The following is a 17,093-nucleotide window of genomic DNA, read 5'->3' on the forward strand; positions in this document are numbered from 1 at the left end:
GATACATGACAATTTTTATCATTAATCTAATACATTTCCCAGGCACATACTGCTGAAGCATTGAGGACCAGAGGTTTCATCCAGCAAAGTGAATGGAAAGAACTCCTACTGAATTACAGAGGATTTGAATCATGCCTGAAGCCAGGTAGGGAAACCAGGCATTGCTTGACCAGCAAAATACTGATGTTGCTTTCCAGCATCTGTCAATATTCATCATTTTTTAAACTTTTTAAATGATGCTGACACTGCTGTAGCACCATAACAGTGTGAAATCTCCATTCACGCTTTCCATTCTAGAGTTGTTCTTACTGAGTAATGCCTGTTGCTTGAAAAGGTAATACGGAAAGAAATCATATTTGCATTAACAGAGTCAGTGTGAGCTGGTAACCATAGAAGGTGTGAATCCTGCATGCAATTTTTTTTCAGCCTATTAATTATTGATTTTTTTATGTTCCCTGCATGTATTTTTAATAAAATTCTTCAGTGCTCTTACTCTTTCTCTTGTTTGGTATCCTGCTTCTGCATGTCCTCAGGCACTTTCCTTCCTTCACTCATTATCCTTCCATTACAGAGGACACACTCTTGTTCCCTGATTCACAGTTTACAGCAGATGCACGAAATCTTTAATGAAGAATGCACATTTTCCTAGACAGTTTAATAGATCCGAGTAGATAAAGAGAGCAGAGATGCAGAATCTAACTTAGGTCATTAAGAATTTGAAAGGTATTTCTTAATCATTATTAAGGATGTGAGACTTGCATTTCACAACCTTAAATGACCATATGTAATGACCAGTATAAATCCCAAGTTGTTGGCATGGGAAAAATGAAGAAGACTCATTTGGAAAGTGGGGATAGTTGTCACAAGAAGTTATAAAAGCCAGCCATGAGACCCACCATGAAAACTCTCACGTAAAACATCTGACAGAGAGAGTGTAGATCAAAAGGCTTTAGCATATTAAATCTGCACGTAAACTTTGTTTCCTCTCTACTTGAGGTGAGGCCTCACTTATTTTGAAAATCAAAAATCCAGAGCTTTTAGAAAGCTTCTGGAATAAAATTCCATTTTCTCTGTTTTATCACATCTCAAATATATTACAGTCAGTGTTTTGTGGGTTATGGCACAAAGACGACAGAGAAAGAAACATAGGAACTCTTCTGAAAGCAAAACAAAGCATTAAGTATGAGCTGGTGGAGGTGATTTGCTCATCCTGGTAATTTTTTTGTGACTGCAGAAATGCCCCATTCTCTCCTGAGTTGAAGTTATGAAATTTCTGCTTTATTTTCTTGATTGGCAGAAAGCAAATAACTAGCCTCAAACCTGATATCCAGAATAGGATAGGAGGCAGTGTAGAGAAACATCTAGTAAATTGGAAACCTGACTTCTATTATTTTAAGCCTTTAAACCTGCTGGAACTGCAATGAAAATCTTCATTGGTCGTAGCTTTATTTCACATATCTTGTACATATTTGTCACATTGTTCATTAGCTTGTTTAGAACCTGGAGTCAACGCCTGAAGCAAATGGAAATTTCAGTAGTGACTTCAGTGAGGGCAGTGTTAGATCATTAAACCTCAATACTTTTGAAAATATATTTTAAAAGCCATCCAGAAGGGAGCCATGGAAGGAAGAAAAAAAAAAAAGAAAGAAAAAAATCTGATATGATTTTACATTACTTCAAAGCTCAGGAAAGAAAAGAATGCCTGTTCTTTTTCTTCTTTAAATGCAGCATCATGTACAGCTTAGAGAAAATATTTTAGGAAGTCAGAAGACTGAAATCCTGATCTGTGACTGTATTGGGTAAGATATTGGATATGTATTGGCCAGCTCTAATCAAAGGCATGTATACAATACATTCACTAACTGTTTAACTAATTTGGTGATGTCTGGTGCTCTTTAAAACTGACTCATGTTCTTCCAGTCCCGAATTTCTGAAAACCTTTCAATACCTGTTTTTATGCAAATCTACTTGCTGCTGATATTGTTCCCATTTTCTTCTAGCCTGGTGCTTGTTTGTATGGACATCCTAACCCTTTTATATCTCTGTGTGTAGAGGGCCCAAGAGCTCTTGCTGCTATCTGTCACTTCTGCCCGGTGGAACATGTTGATGCCCTCATGCAGCCAGAGACATCAACGTGTTGTTCTGTCATCTGAGCCACTCACTTTTGTAAGGAACGTGAAAAATTGTGTTACTTGCAAGTGTTATATGTGCCAGACGCTGAGCAGCAACTTCACTGGAGGAAAAACACAGAGGCCAGAGCTCACCTGGCTGTGGCAGAACTAGAGGAGGAGCAAAGCTTTGGTCTAACCATGTCCTAGTTAGGATCACCTGGGAAAAAGGAATGCTCCTTCTGCCAGTGTTCACCTGTTTCCTATTGAATGGACTCATCGGTTTGCTGCTGCGTGTCCAAAGGGAAGAGATGAAGACAAAAACATACAATTGCTTTCGCCTGCTCTCACTTAGCAGCAACACTGCTTTGGACCTGGGGGCTGCAGGCAGCCAGCCAGATCTCCAGCCTGATTTCCCTTCTGCTCTGTGCTGCAGATTTATTTATGCAAGTGCTTTCTGAAGCAGCAGCCCATCACCTTTAAGTGCTTCCTTGATCACCCGCTGATTTCTCCAGCCTGTCTTTTCTCAACAGTTAGGGCAGCTTTAGACCTGTGAGTGATTTATAAAGAAAGGAAATGCTAATGGAAGACAAATAAAGATGGAAGTATTTGGCCTATTTTCTCCCTTCTGAAACCAAAGGTCAGGCATACATTATCAGTCTGAATAACCTTCAGATAAAGAAAACTAATAGCTAGGAAAGCAAAAAAAATAATGCCTTTAAAATACAGCATTGACACTGGCTTGAAAAATAGTGGCTGGTAAGCCTGAATGCATGTACTGCCTATGAGGAAGATTTCCACAAATTATGATGTCTGGCCTAATAAAACCTCACCTCTTCTTATATACTTTGCCTAGCAATCTGTGCATAAACAGTTGTGGTTACAGAAAGAACGTACAGAGGTGTGCATAGAAGGTTTGCCAGCTTAGCAAGTCTGCAAAATGCTATTATCTTCAAAAAGCCTTCTGTTGAGAGCCATTGGTAAGAAACAACCTGTTTGTATATGTGCATTGCTGTAGTCAGCTATGGCTTAATATTATGGCGACCAGTGTCACCCAAATATTGGGATCTAGTCTTGGGATTCAAATCAGGAGGCTCTGTATTTCTTACTGCACTACAGATATCAGAAGCAACTACCTGTGAATGCAAGACACCAGCCTGATAGACCTGGGTCTGGGACACTGCCTCCCACTGAGATAATGGTAATAAATATTGGTTGGTTTGTTTTCGCTGTTGAATACTCATTAGTCCCATTCATCTTGCTCTTCCTCTGCTGACAGGCACCAGGAGTAGCCCCCATGAGAGGCATTTCTCAGCTGCTTCAGGATCTAGATCAAAACAAGTTATAAGCATTTGTGGAACTTAACCAAGAACCTGCTTTGGATTTCTGAAATTGTAAGGATTATCATCCTCCAAGAACTGAGCAAGCACAGAGCTTTTGTCAATGACGTAAAGAGAACTCTGCACCAATGTGACATAACAGCAATGATATTTCTAGATGATTGATAATAAAAGCACTTCCCAGATGTAATTTTGGCAGGTTCCCATTAATTCTGTTCTCCAGCTGCCGCTATAACTCACAAACCTGCCATCAAGAAGGGTCCTCAAGTTGCCACCTACTCTCTCCTCAGTAGCAGGATTAAGTTTACACTTTGGTCAGACTAAACGAAGTGTGCACGTCCCTCTTTCCATACCCCCACCAAAGGGGGTTCTCTTACCAGCCTCTTCAGTTTTATTTCTCATGCTCAATTTAAATCTTCTTTGCTGCTAAATTACTCAACAGGCATAGCAAGCAGTTTGTTCTCTCTTTATAACAGTTTTTTTTTTTTTTTGCATATTTGAAGACTGTTAACATGTCCCACATTTATCCTGCTTTCTCCAATCTGTATAAACCAAATTCTCTGAACTTATTCACAAGCAGTGATGATTGGTTCTCTGACAATTGTGTTGTTCTTTTCTCAGCTTTCCATCAACTGCCTTTTTAAAATGGACACATTTTTCCAAGCAACAATTTCTCAGGACAAATGTAAGAAAATAAATGTCTCCTTTGTCTTCTGTATGACAAACTTATAGTAAAAGTCCCATCATTTACAATGTCCAACATGTTAATGCTGATCTTCCACACTGCTTTCCCTGTCTTTCTGTTTAATCATGAGTAAAACTAAATTTTAACTTGTACCCAGCAGGCCTGTCTTAAGTCTACTGGGAAACCCCAATTAGCTCTTTGTTATGCTTACAGTCTTTGTGAAAATTACAGCAATTCTCAAAATGTCATGTGAGAAATTCTGTGTTGTGAGATTATAGGAAAATCTGTTTCTATTACCATTCTTCATCCCATCCACTAAAAGACAAGGACACTGACCTCTTCATTGAGAACTGTAGATCTCCTCCCTAGTGGCTTCTAAAGCCTCAAATGTTAACTATCGGGGCTATGACCACTGTCACTATGAAGGTGAATATCCATGTACTGGACTCTGAGTGACCTGATCGAGCAGCAGGTGTCTCTGATCATTGCAAAGGAGTTGTACTTGATGACCTTGAAGGGTCCCTTCAAATTCAAAAGAGTCTATGATTTTATGGTACTTAAGTAGCAGATGGGAAGGAAGGCACAATGAGTGTGATGTTCCTGGAAGTGGGGGTACTTCGCACTTCCCTTTCTACACCCATCCCATAATTTAGTCACCAGCTTCTTCAGTAGCAACAAACCTCACTTGGTGATGTGAGATTTGAAAGCTGGCATAAGTTGCCAAACCCCCTCTAACATTCTGAGAGACGGTTTTGCATGCAGAGTGTGGCCTATCCACCTCTATTCTGTAGTGGAAGTGGAAATTGATGCAGAGTAGCTGTATTTTTCTTAAGGTAACTTAATTTATTTATATTCCAGCTATTAGTTCATCAAGAAAGACCATCAAATGACAGTCACACAGCTTCAGTCAGAATACCAAGGGGGCAGTTCTGCTCAACTTATTGAGTTAAAGAGATTAAGACAGAGAAGTTCTGAGGTTGTTTTTCTCTTTCATCCCTTATCAAAACATCTAACAACCTAATATTTCCTCAAAGATGACGAGTGTCTGTGAAAAAGAAAACAAAACCTTGGGAAGGTGGATGAAATGGCACCACCTCTTGCCCATTTCCATCACAACACAGAAGCCAGGAACCTCCCTGGATCAGCTCCATTGAGTGTGTCTTAAAGAAGGTACTGATTTCCATTGTATCTATCCAGTTTGATGCAAGGTCATGTGCTTTTAGCTGAAGTACTTTAATTGCTTCCTAAGCGTGACCCCAGGATCTGGTTAGATGCCATTTCACCTGCTACAGACAGAACTTTTGAAGTGCTTGGTTTTCTTTATCTGGTCAGACAGTGAAAGTTACTGTTTTGTTGAAACTGTAATGAGGATGGGATTGTCTTTAGAAAGGCTTTTGTTCAGAAGAAGCTATAGATTCCCACTTTCCTTTTATTCTGCAGCAAACTCATTACTGTGGCATTGGACACAAAGCAATGTGTTATCCCTTTCATCCTATCCTTTGTCTTGTTAAGACAAAGCCCCATGTCTTTGCTATTATTCTTTCTTTTTGGCCTATGTAATTAATACCTAGGCCCTTACTAAGTCCTGTTTCTCAGAGTGCATTGGAAATAAACAGACAGAGAGACAGCCTTGGGCAGAAATCCAGATCACATCATCAACCGCCAGGCCCAAAAGAAACTTTGTTTGCTAGTTTCACCCACGGCTATGCTCGTGCTTGCTTCTTGCTGTGCAGTCAGGATTAATTCTGTTGTTCATTTTGGTTTTTCTGGCTTTCTTTCTCCAGTGGTGCCCAGTTTCCTGCACCACATATTGTTGCAGCTTTGACAAGCCTTTCTAGTCCATAAGTTTCAGACTTCCTCTTGACTAAATGTTTCCAGTTCTATCTTTGTGGAAGGTCACTTTTAGGCACTTTGCTGGTAAGAAACATGCTTAGGTTTCATGAGCTCCGCCATTATCTACAGGACTTATTCTATGGTAATTTCTCCATGTCTGAATTAGCTTCAAATGACATTTGGTGCCAGAGCTACCTGCCTGGCAGGAATATGTGAGAAAGGCAAGAAGTCATAGGGAGGTATTATAGAAACATAGAATGGCCTGGGTTGAAGAGGACTACAATGATCTTCTAGTTTCAACTCCCCTGCAGGATCTCCAACCACAAGACCAGGCTGCCTAGAGAAGTACAACAACATGAATGACTATGAACTTTGAAAATGATCTGAGATACTTGCAGTCCTTCCAGAAAAAAGATAGGGTTGCTTTAAATTTATTATTTACTATGATCAGTATATGTATTGACATATAAAAGTGAAAACTGTGATATCCAACACATTTTAAAATACACGCAGTTTCTCCACTCAAGGCAGGGAAGTTCTGATCTGAACAAGGTAAATTTCATGTGAAAAGAAGGTCAGGCTAGGCCATTATTTTATGATTTCAAACAACCTCAGCATTTCACAGTAGTAAAAAAAAAGCTGTATTTCCAATTTCCTCGTAAGCCATACCAATAGCATTAATCAAATATGTTTGAATAAATAGCAAAGAAATTGAGCATTTCTTTCTCAAGAGTGGTTGTAAAACTTGTATGTATATTGTGGTCTTTTCCTCTTTTTTATCAGGTGTTAAAAATAAGGAAAGTCAGATTTTAAACCTACCTTGATAATAAGGTGCAAGTAGATAAACATTTTGCGTGAAGCAAAAAGCAAAAGGAGATACTGCTCAGAATGGCACTGTAGGAGAAATTACACAAAACATGGCATAATGAATAAAATTTGTCTTGAATTATTTATTTTTAGTGCTTTGTTTTATCTCCTCTATCTTGCAAGGCCTGAAAATTGTTCTTGATGAGAGCTTTTTGAGTGTCTGAGTCTCAAATTAAAAAAGCACATTAATGTCTTCTATACAGTACAGAGGTAGGAAGATTAGAGTGGAGTGCTTAGAAATGCACTAGATTTGCCAGTTTCCACTAATGGGACCACTAGTGTGTACTGCTTTAATTTACTGCCTTAAAATATATCCATGAGATACAGTATTCTTGGATGTATGATGGCTGAATAAAATTTAATAGCTATACAAGTGGCAGAGCAGAACTAATCCTTTCCGAGGTACCAGCTCTGTCATAAACTGTATTTATTTTGGAATCTGATTAAAAACATGTCTTGCAGCATTAGCAAGACCTCAGAGAAAGGGAAATCGAACATAGCGTGGGCATAAGAGATTTCAAATGACCGGATCATCCATAATTGGAGTAATTTTTTTCTTCTTATTGAGGAAGGATTTTTTTTTTTTCATTTGGTATCAGAGCCTGTTATCCCTTTAATACATCTTCAGAGCCAAGCCTTCTTCTCTGTGGAAAACAAAGAAGCCTTCCTGCTCAAATATCTGTGCTGGGCATTACATAGCAGAGAAGCTGATGATGAGCACTCTTCAATCTAAAACACTACCACACCCTAATAGATGACAGTATCAGTAGCTTGTTTGCCCTTAGCCACACCAGGGGCTACATCAAGCTTTGCTTTTAGTGGAAAAGGGTTTAAAAAACATGTGCCATGAACCCACCTGTGAAGTGTTACTGGAGCTGATGAGGTGTAAATGTGACTTGACAAAAATTAGGTGAATTTATAATTCATTTGAGCACTTAAGTCTAATTACAGTGTACCAGTCTATGGTCAAACTAATGGATTTAATGGCGACTCTACCAAGTCTCATGTTCAAAACTAACTGCGCTCCCAAGATTACTGACCAATTATGTCACAGTAAATTCTCCAAGTACTCATTCATAATCTTTTGTTGGTAGATGAACAAACTCCATGAATGCTATGACCACCTCTAGCAGAGACTACCAGTGGGTATCTAAGCATAGAAAACATCCTCAAAAGCATGACTTGAAGTGATTTACATGATCACTGCAGAGCTATCAGTGGATAGAGTTGTAGCTCAAGATAAGAAGGTATGTGGATTTCTGGTAAGGAAAATCACACAGATCTAGGAGAATTTAGGCTCACATTTTCCAGCAAAACCAAATTGGACAGAGCCTATTTAAGAGTATATTGTTTTATAGTGTACTTCGGGGAAGTCCCATCTTGTGTTTCAGAAGAAAACGATTCCTTCTGACATTCTATGTCATGAAATAGTTTGTCTGGCTCCAAGGCAAGAAAAAAATATACGATTTTAATGGTATTTAAACCTTTAATTCCGCCTGATTTAATTCCCATTGACATAGATAGACCCTTACTGACATTTTGCAAGATATCTGAGGATACAGATACAGTTAGCTCTGCAGAGTGGAATCCTTTTCCTATCTCAGTATTTTTTGGATCACATTAGGGAACTATCTTATAAAGAGGAAGAAGGTAGGGAGAGATGTATTCATTTTCGAATGCAAAATATTTGCCAATTGTGCACAAATGCTGTCACGGCCTGAAGCAGTGATTGATCACCTGGTGGGAAGGCAGGGCCAACCCAAGGGAACTCAGGTGCATGTAATAAACCTGAGTGGATCCAGGATCCACCCCTTCTCAGACCTCATTTAAGGGTTGGCAGTGGAAGCAAGAGGATCCTGCTGGAGATCTCTGCCTGCCTGCCTTCTGAAGGTAAGCAGCTCTTTTTTGGCTACTGCATTTGGGCTCATCCTTATTGGTTGTAGCCAAAGACTTTGCCACCCTGCTTTTATCTGTCACTGCTTTTTCTCCCACACCTTACGGAAAAACTGAGAAGAAAGGTTGAGAGCATCTTTCTGATAACAAACACAGGAAGGTCACTAGAGGGGCCAGCTGAAAGCTTATGCCTGCACAAGAGGCCCAAATGAATTTGCTTCTGTAATTTCAGACACTGTTTTCTTCAACGTGTCCTTTGTTATCACTGTAAGTCCAAACACACAGAGTAAGTTGTTGATGTTCTGTAACAGTGAGCTACAGAATGTTGAGGTTTTCTCCCTTTTTTTAATCTCTTAATCAATAAAAGCAGGTCTCTTGTATGTGAACACATCTATTATTTCAAGAACTTGAAGTACTATCTGCAGAAAAGATATTTCACTTGATTCTGTTCACCAGAAAAGGTATTTAGGAATTAGATTATACCCAGGTTTTAAATGGGACCAGAACAATGTCTGAAGCTGTGTGCTGACTGCAGGCACTGAGATGTACAGGCAGAGGGTTTAAGCAAGAAGATCTGTAAGTAGCTAAGCCATATGCCTTATGGAGCTCCAACAAGACTTTATGCTTTCTTAAAATAAATACCTATGGAAGTTTAAGGAAGAGCAGGGTGTTTTGCTCCCTAACAGCACTTGGCATTCCCAGAAAGTGCTCTGCAGTCTCCTGCAGTCTTGCAATTTTTTGTCCCCTTTGGGGCAGAGAGAGTGAGACATGGGAAGGTTTGTTCTTTGTTCAACAATGTATGGTATGTAAGCAGAGGCCTGGTGTATGTTTCTCTTGAGTTTTAACTTTTATTTCTTCTGATTAAGCTTACTTCTAATGAATGTGAAAGAAATTGTATCTTCCATGTATACTAACCTTAAACTTGTTCCTCCAAGAGCCCCCATCTTATGAAGCATAAGAGAGCAGAGCAGAAATGTAGGATACTTAGACTAGTCTCTCTCTCATGTCTCATTTTCTTATTTTTAAGATTTATGAATCACGGAGCAGCCGAACTCTTTAGGAACCTTCTCCTTAGAGGCTTTGAAATGCGTTATCTTCTTGTGGTCTTAGCTACTTACATCACTAAAGCATGTGGCAGCTGTAGAAGGATATGGGGAGGAACAGCCCACTTTCACATCAGAATCTATAATACCAGAGGAGGAAGTTTTCACTCACTCCCTGTTTGACAGAGAACTCATCTGTCCCCTTACACACTGCTCTGTCAGACACTGCTTCTTTTGTTTTTAACATACCTCATATATCGAGTTCTAATTTCAGCTTCAGTAGTAGAAAAGGAGTTCCTGCCCATAAAAGCCACATAAGATAGCTTGCCGACCTCTTAGAGGGAAACCAGTCAGACTGCAAGATGCAATAATAAGTTTCCTTCAAAATATATCTGATTACGTAACAGATTGCTGTATTAAAAATTAAATAAGGCTTGAAATATGCAGCAATTTGCAGGCACTGGGGAGTGTGCTTAATAAAGAGAGTGCATTAGCTGCTTCTGCTTTTTGAAATGCAGTCTATAAATACTGTAACATCTTACTATTTCTTTCAGTGTGGGAGGACCAGACTATGTGAACCAGCTTGTTAAAATCAGCACTGAGTTCATTTTGAATGACATTGTTTTTACCTCTGCCTTGGTATTAATATGATCTAATCAGCACCTGATGACTGATTTTTTTTTTTCACCTCTCTGGGGACACTGTACCTTGTACATGCTCTAAATGTAGTGTGAATATGGAACCTCATCCTTGCGGAAGAAGTAATGGGACTTGAGCAGGATTCCACCCCTCCCAGGGGCTGCTCAGCATTTCACCGGACTCCATAGCATGACATGAGTTTGGTAGTAGTTATGCCAATGTCTGTGTTAACCCTCTGAGCATAGTTAATGCAAATCAGATGTTTCTCAGGATTAAACAGAGTTAGCTGGAGCTGCTTTGCAATGGGAGTTGGGAACACAGAAGCACTTTAGAAAAATCCCACTAGATATCACCATCTACATCTCACAGTTCCCAAACACGCAAATCAGACCGTTAGGGGCACAGATCTGAGTGAAAGCTATACATTCTCACTAGGTGAGATATAAATTCCCAAGGACCTGATTCACAGAAGGCCCTAAATGCTTATTTTTTATGGAATATTATTCACTGGAAAGGAGAAATCGGGAGAACAGTGAGTAGACAAGTAAGCAGGGGACTCGCTTTCAGAGCAAAGCCTATCCTTATCCCGTATGTATACCTATTCAAGTATTCTGCACAAGGTAAATAGCTCTACCAAGGAAGACCTAGAGGATGTTGGCTACTGAAGATGGCACTCAATTCCCTCTTAGAGCAGGTTTTAACCTAAGAGAAGGCTCTGACCACAGAGTCAGTGGTTGAAAGAAGGCATTGCCACAGGCAGTGTCCTGCAGGGATGTCTGTTCATGTGGCAGTGGCAGAAGCCCCACAGTGACCATCAACTAGCTCAATTGATTGCACTGTACAGCATAGAGGATTGTCCAGGAAATAGAGGGATGGAGGATCTTGCATCCAGTTACTGCAGGGCTTGGTCAAAAAAATGTTTATGGAACAGTTGTGTCATTCTGGGTGTATGCTTCCACAGTATTGCTCCTCTTCAGTCATGCAAAAAGGAGTTGTCAATCCACCACCTTTCAGGAGTACTTTGCCCTTTTGTTTTTCTAAAGCTGCATGGGAAGTGCTAGGTAAAATGAATGTGTTTCAGAGAAGTTAAATGGAACGACTGTGCATTGGATTGATGCAGTTTCCTTCCTGTCACATTCAAAACGCATCAGCAGCCCCATCCAAGCACACACTGGGCTAGGTTAGCGAGCTCATCAGGCATGCTATCCTTGCCTTCTGACTTCCTCCTGCAAATAAAAACGGTGGCCCTAATGAGAATTAATTAGGGCTGGGGGTGGAGGCAGGATGGGGGGGGAGACATCATGTTTTTGTTTGTATCGTTTGTTTTCTGTAAACCTGTGATGGGAAGAAAAAAATCATATTAGTTCTCCGTGCAATATAGCAAATGTAATAAAAAAAAATGAACGCATGGTAATTAGCTTCTCCATTAAGTATACCAAGCATAGACAATAGCAGTCGCGCAGTGCTGATTACAGACATTATCCTTGCCTGGATTTTTTTTTCAAACTATTCAATCAACAGTGCTAAATAGAAACTTCAGTGTTCAATATTATAAGACACTAGCTGGCAGTTATACAAAGATGCCTTACACAATGTCATCTGGCTGCTTGCCTGATTCTCATATTACCTTCCTGTCTTGCCTTATACACTAATACGCATGGCTGATTAGAAGAAAAATGCAGAAGCTGCTTCCTTCTCTTGTTTTTTTTTTCCTCCAGCTTCATGCCTTGAGGGAAAAAAGGAATCACATTTGCTAATTTCACCAGCAGCGCTTAACCTGGGAACAGAGCAATTCCTTTCAATTCTGCAGTAGTTATAATTCATACATAAACACTGCCTTGCACCAGAGCTGTTGGCGAGTGTTAGATTTTGCTCTGAGAGAAATGTTTATTACTGTTGTTGTACAGAAATCCTCCAGTAGCCTCAGTAAGGAGTCTCTTGGTTCAAAATAAACATTCAGGGGCTGTACAGTATTCAGGGGTTAGATGTCTGGAAAAAGGATTTCAGACTGAAAATCCCAGCTCAAATGACTCTGGAAAACATCTAGAAACTCCTTAAGTGATTGCTTTTGGGTGGATTTGATGATAACAGCAGGCCCTGTTGGGGAGTCCTACTACAGTTTATGCCAATTTCTTCAGTAGGATAAGCTATTCTTGTAGGAGGAATATTTTTATCATGTTTTTTAAAAAAAAAAAAAGTGTTTTCTGTATTCTTGATTTCTTATGGTGAAGCTGTAACAAAGCAGGTGTTGCATATCTCAGCTTCTCTGACAAACCTTCACTTTTTCCCCCGAGATAGTTTATTCAGGTTGAATTTGAAGTCTGGTCAGATGTCCAGGATTTCCAGATGTCGAGCAGCCAAGTCAGAGCCATCTCCATGTATCTGAAAATCCTGGGTATACATATGAGCACGCTTTGTACCAGAATAATCAGTGCCAACGATGTCTCAGACAGATGTCCAAATGCAAGTCCTCTTCACAGCAGACATTACAGGTACAATAATTCCTGATGAAAGCACACTCTCAGTGCATCTTTTAGGAAAGTCATATGGAAAAAAAATGGGACCTGGGAATAAGAATCTTTTGACCTTCTCAACGGATATGGCTAGGCCTAGGTACAGATGGAAGTCTATAGGCTGAAGTCTTACCTTACAACCTAGCAATCAGTTTGGGAAACAGACTAACACAAGAAAATGTGGATCCCTAAATATGCAACCTACATTCCTATGTGGCAGTGGTCCTTTGTTACAAAAGACCTCTTCTCTAAGAACACTGCAGTTAGTCAGCAAAAACAGGCTTGAAAAATGATTTTCTCTATTTGTCACATTGCCATCACAAATATGCTTAGAATTTAATGATGGACTTTCAAATTGACACACGCTTATAGATTTTTCTTTATGCATTTATATATTGATATATAAACATTTTAAAATGTGTATGTTGCACGAATACAGAATGCTTAGATCACCCACACCCCAAATCCTTCTCCTTTTCTATAGCTTTGTGACTCCTATACATGAGCTTATGCAAATCGTACTGTATACAGGCAAAGACAAGAACTGGAAATGAAGTGTTAAATGAATTCTGATTCTCCTTGAATTGTATGTTTCTACAAAATCTGTGTCAATGGAGGTTAAGTTTCCTGTTTCCCAACAGGAGGTCTAGGATTGCCAAACACTAGAGCAATTTCAGCTCTGTGTTAACTTGCATTTGTTGGCATGGGAAATTAGGCTGGGCACACATCCGCTCACCTACAGTGACCTGAGCAAGAGCTGCTTTATATATAAAATTTATACCATTTTTTTCTACTTTACTTACACTTCAGAGGATGACACAAAATCCTGCATAGCCAAGGGTGTCTCAGTTTATTTTTGTTACCACAAGCCAAGCAATAAGAAGGGCTTCACAAGGCCCACCTGAAGCCAAACAGCTTGGTGCTCAGATAAAGTGAGCTTTAAGGGATGCCAATCTGCTTGTGTCAGTCACCAAACTCAAGTTGTTTTCTTAAGAAGAGACTGAATGAGGAAAGGAAAACTCATTAGAAAAAATGAAGTTTACAATATGGGTATGAAAGGTGTCGTTTTACTAATCTCAGCAGCTCCTCATCTTCAATGACCACATCAGTGGTCATGAGCTCTGCATGGTCCTTCATGAAGGTCACTTTCAGAATTTGGGTGTATATCAGACACCAGGCCACTTAACTACTACTCACCTTTTAACCTAGTGAGTGAAAGTCTACAGGTATCATATAGAAATGCTGCAGACCTCAAACCCAGCTGCATTTTTCCATATGGGAAAATGATCAAATACTCAGCTGTGATTATGATATATGAATATATGAGTATATTCTTGCAGAGGAAATACCTGGTACTAAAATGTATTTCAGTGCAGAAAAAAAAAACATCAGTGCCTATGGTTAAAACTAGGATGAGAAAACTCAAATTTTTACTTTGTTTAAAGTAGAAATGAAACAATCTGTTAGGGAAATCCATCTTTATCCCTCTATGTGTCTGAGCAAGATACTTTCATGAAACATATCTATTAGCAAAACACAATTTGCTGGTCACAGAGAAGGAGTAACTGAGTAATACTTTGTGATCTGTGTACTATAGGAGCCACCATGGAATCATTCTTCCTGTCCAGAAAGATTGGGTTCTGTCAGACTCAGAAACCTCAGAATAAAAATAGGGCATAAACATGTGCAGAGCATGAATAAATAAAACCACATCTTGAGAGAGACAGTCAAAGAAGAGTAACACCATTTCTGTCCCCAGGGCCCTCAGTGCAGTTCAGAGTGATTTCCACGAGACGCCTTGTATTGCGTTTGTCCTGGCGTCTTCCACACTACCGCTGTTCACTACTTGCCCATAGGCACCTTCAAGGCTAGAGAGTAACATTTCCCCCAGACATCACTAACTTGTCCAAAAATACCCTAAGAAGACCTGCGTTGAAGGTCAGCTCTCAAATTCCATAAACCACTGAGTTCACCCTTTCCAGTTCAACTGAGTTCACCCAATAGTTCAACTGAGTTCATCCTATCAAAGATCAAGCTTTTAATGCTGAATAAGCAGAGTTACTGTGCCAAACACCTATGACTTACTATGACTTAGATGTGCTGTAGATAATTGGTTTGGAGTCTTAAGTTTTAGTTCTTTCAATCTAGCAGAAAAAAAAAAAAGAGAGAGAAAATAAAAAAGGCAGGAAATGGAAATTTTTCCTAACTAGACCATTCATCAACCTCCAAAAATTTTTATTTGTGCTTTCCTGTGCAAAACGTTAAATTTTTGCATTAGCTAATTTTTTAAGTGAATTTTTTCAAAAGGCACTTTAAATGTGCATCGGTATTTACTTCAGAAATGCATTTTGAAGTTTCTTGCAGTCTTTTCATGGTGAAGTATTCTGCTTTTGAACATCTTATAGTAATCTTATTAAATGACTTGCACTCTGATTTTTTAAGCCAATGTGTGGAACGATATGTCCTCAAATGACTTCTGACCTTCTCTATTCCCTCAAAACCACACCGAATACAGGTATGTGCATTTTACAGTAAATATTTTTTGCTATTAAATGTGGTCACAAGAAGCCAAAGGTTGCCAGCATTGCCCACGAAACCTGCATAGCAGCTGGTAAAATTATGAAAACCCAGACTGTTGCAGTCATTTTTCATCTCCTTATTTTCAAGCTAAAATAATGTTATAGCTTATAAACTACAGCCAAATAAAGTAATGAACTCAGATAACGCTCAGAGGGGAAAGAAGGCTGCCTTGGCACAAATTAAGTGTGGTCATTTAGGATTTGTAATAAAGTCTGGCATTCTGCACATTTGCCAGCTATTATGTTAAGGGTCATTTAAGCCACAATCAAAATTCTTTTGTTTGCTTTAAAGAAATAAAGAGCTACTTTGAATCCTTTAAATCATTAAATCATTGGAAGACACTTGTCTGTGTTTAAGAAAAGATTCCTTCACTAATCTGGTGTGGGTACTTTACCCTGACAGACTGTTTTCACACTGTAAAGCAGACTCTTCTGGGCAAAGATTAGCACAAGGCTGGTAATGTACCATAGCAGAGACAAAAATGCAGTGAAGTAATGTCATTGGATAACACTGAAATGTTGGTGAGAAGGAAGCCGGCTGCTGACTACGATGCTCAGAGGTACGGCATACCTCTCATCTGCCTGTTATTCCTCAGAAAGAGTCCTGCCCAGCTCCTGCAGACCTGAAGTCCAGAATGTCTCTCGAGGTGTGAGCCCAAGGAGGGGCTGGAGCACATCCATCTTCCTTGGCACATGTGTCGCTGAGGAACAGCCTGAGCGCTTTAGGCCATGGTTTTATGAACATCTGAAGGGCTCACCAGCGCCAACCCTTTCTTTTCCCACAGTCGTCTTCCCTGTTTTAATCAATTTTCTTCCTTGTCCCAACTCACTCTGAAAGATTTTGGGGATCTGGCAATTTGTGGGGGGAAAAAAAGGATATGTGGATGGTAATTCAAGCTCTGTGCCCGGCCAGAACTTCATCACTCTCAGGAAAATGGTGTAAACACAGCATTTATAACATGGAGATGCAGTTCTACAGCTGATAACAATAAAAGAGGCTTCACTGTATGAAAAGATCAAGTTTTACATCTATATAATCTAAACCGGGTTGGTTTAAATGCCAGTGCCTTCAGTTCTGCGATACATTTTTGCCTAAGTTTAATATTGACTTCATAGGGTGACCTTCAGCTTATTTCACAAGAACCTTTTCTTTGGTCTTTTGGTAAGAAAATTAAGAATGAGGTTCTTGTGTGGGAGGAATCATGTTATGAATAAGCTCGTTCAGAATGTAGTATTTAATTTTGTCCAATGTACATGAATTTCTCAGTGTTTTGGTATATGAAGCCAGAGCTGTGTGTGTATTTTAATTATATCTCAATATATATAGTACCAGCTCCCATCATTAATGTCTGGGCCACAAGTCTGATAGAAATTTACTTCATTATTGTTTTATTCTAATTAATTTGTGTCTCATCTGGTTCCTTGCTTTTTCATGAGAGGTGCTGCTTCACCAGCAGGGCTGATAAATCCTATGGCTGAAAAGCTGGAAAAAAAAACAAGTATAACATGTGTGTATTCATTTGAGAATAAGTTGATTTAATTTAATCTACTTTATCTCGTATAACTTACTTCCAAGACTTGGACTGAATAAAT

The 17,093-nt window shown here is 39.4% G+C and overlaps 1 long non-coding RNA gene across 2 annotated transcripts; it reads left to right on the forward strand.

Moving 5' to 3' along the window:
* Positions 1–8,681: 8,681 nt before the first annotated feature.
* On the forward strand, positions 8,682–17,093 carry LOC104910821. 2 transcript variants are annotated; one of them, XR_793450.2, is made up of 4 exons: positions 8,682–8,723; positions 12,707–12,900; positions 15,364–15,436; positions 15,904–17,093. It is a non-coding gene; the product is annotated as an uncharacterized LOC104910821 (long non-coding RNA). The 2 variants fall into 2 exon arrangements; XR_793451.2 differs by having other exon boundaries at positions 16,097–17,093.

Source organism: Meleagris gallopavo, chromosome 4 (genome assembly GCF_000146605.3).
Source record: "Meleagris gallopavo isolate NT-WF06-2002-E0010 breed Aviagen turkey brand Nicholas breeding stock chromosome 4, Turkey_5.1, whole genome shotgun sequence".
Classification (NCBI taxonomy): Eukaryota; Metazoa; Chordata; class Aves; order Galliformes; family Phasianidae; genus Meleagris; species Meleagris gallopavo.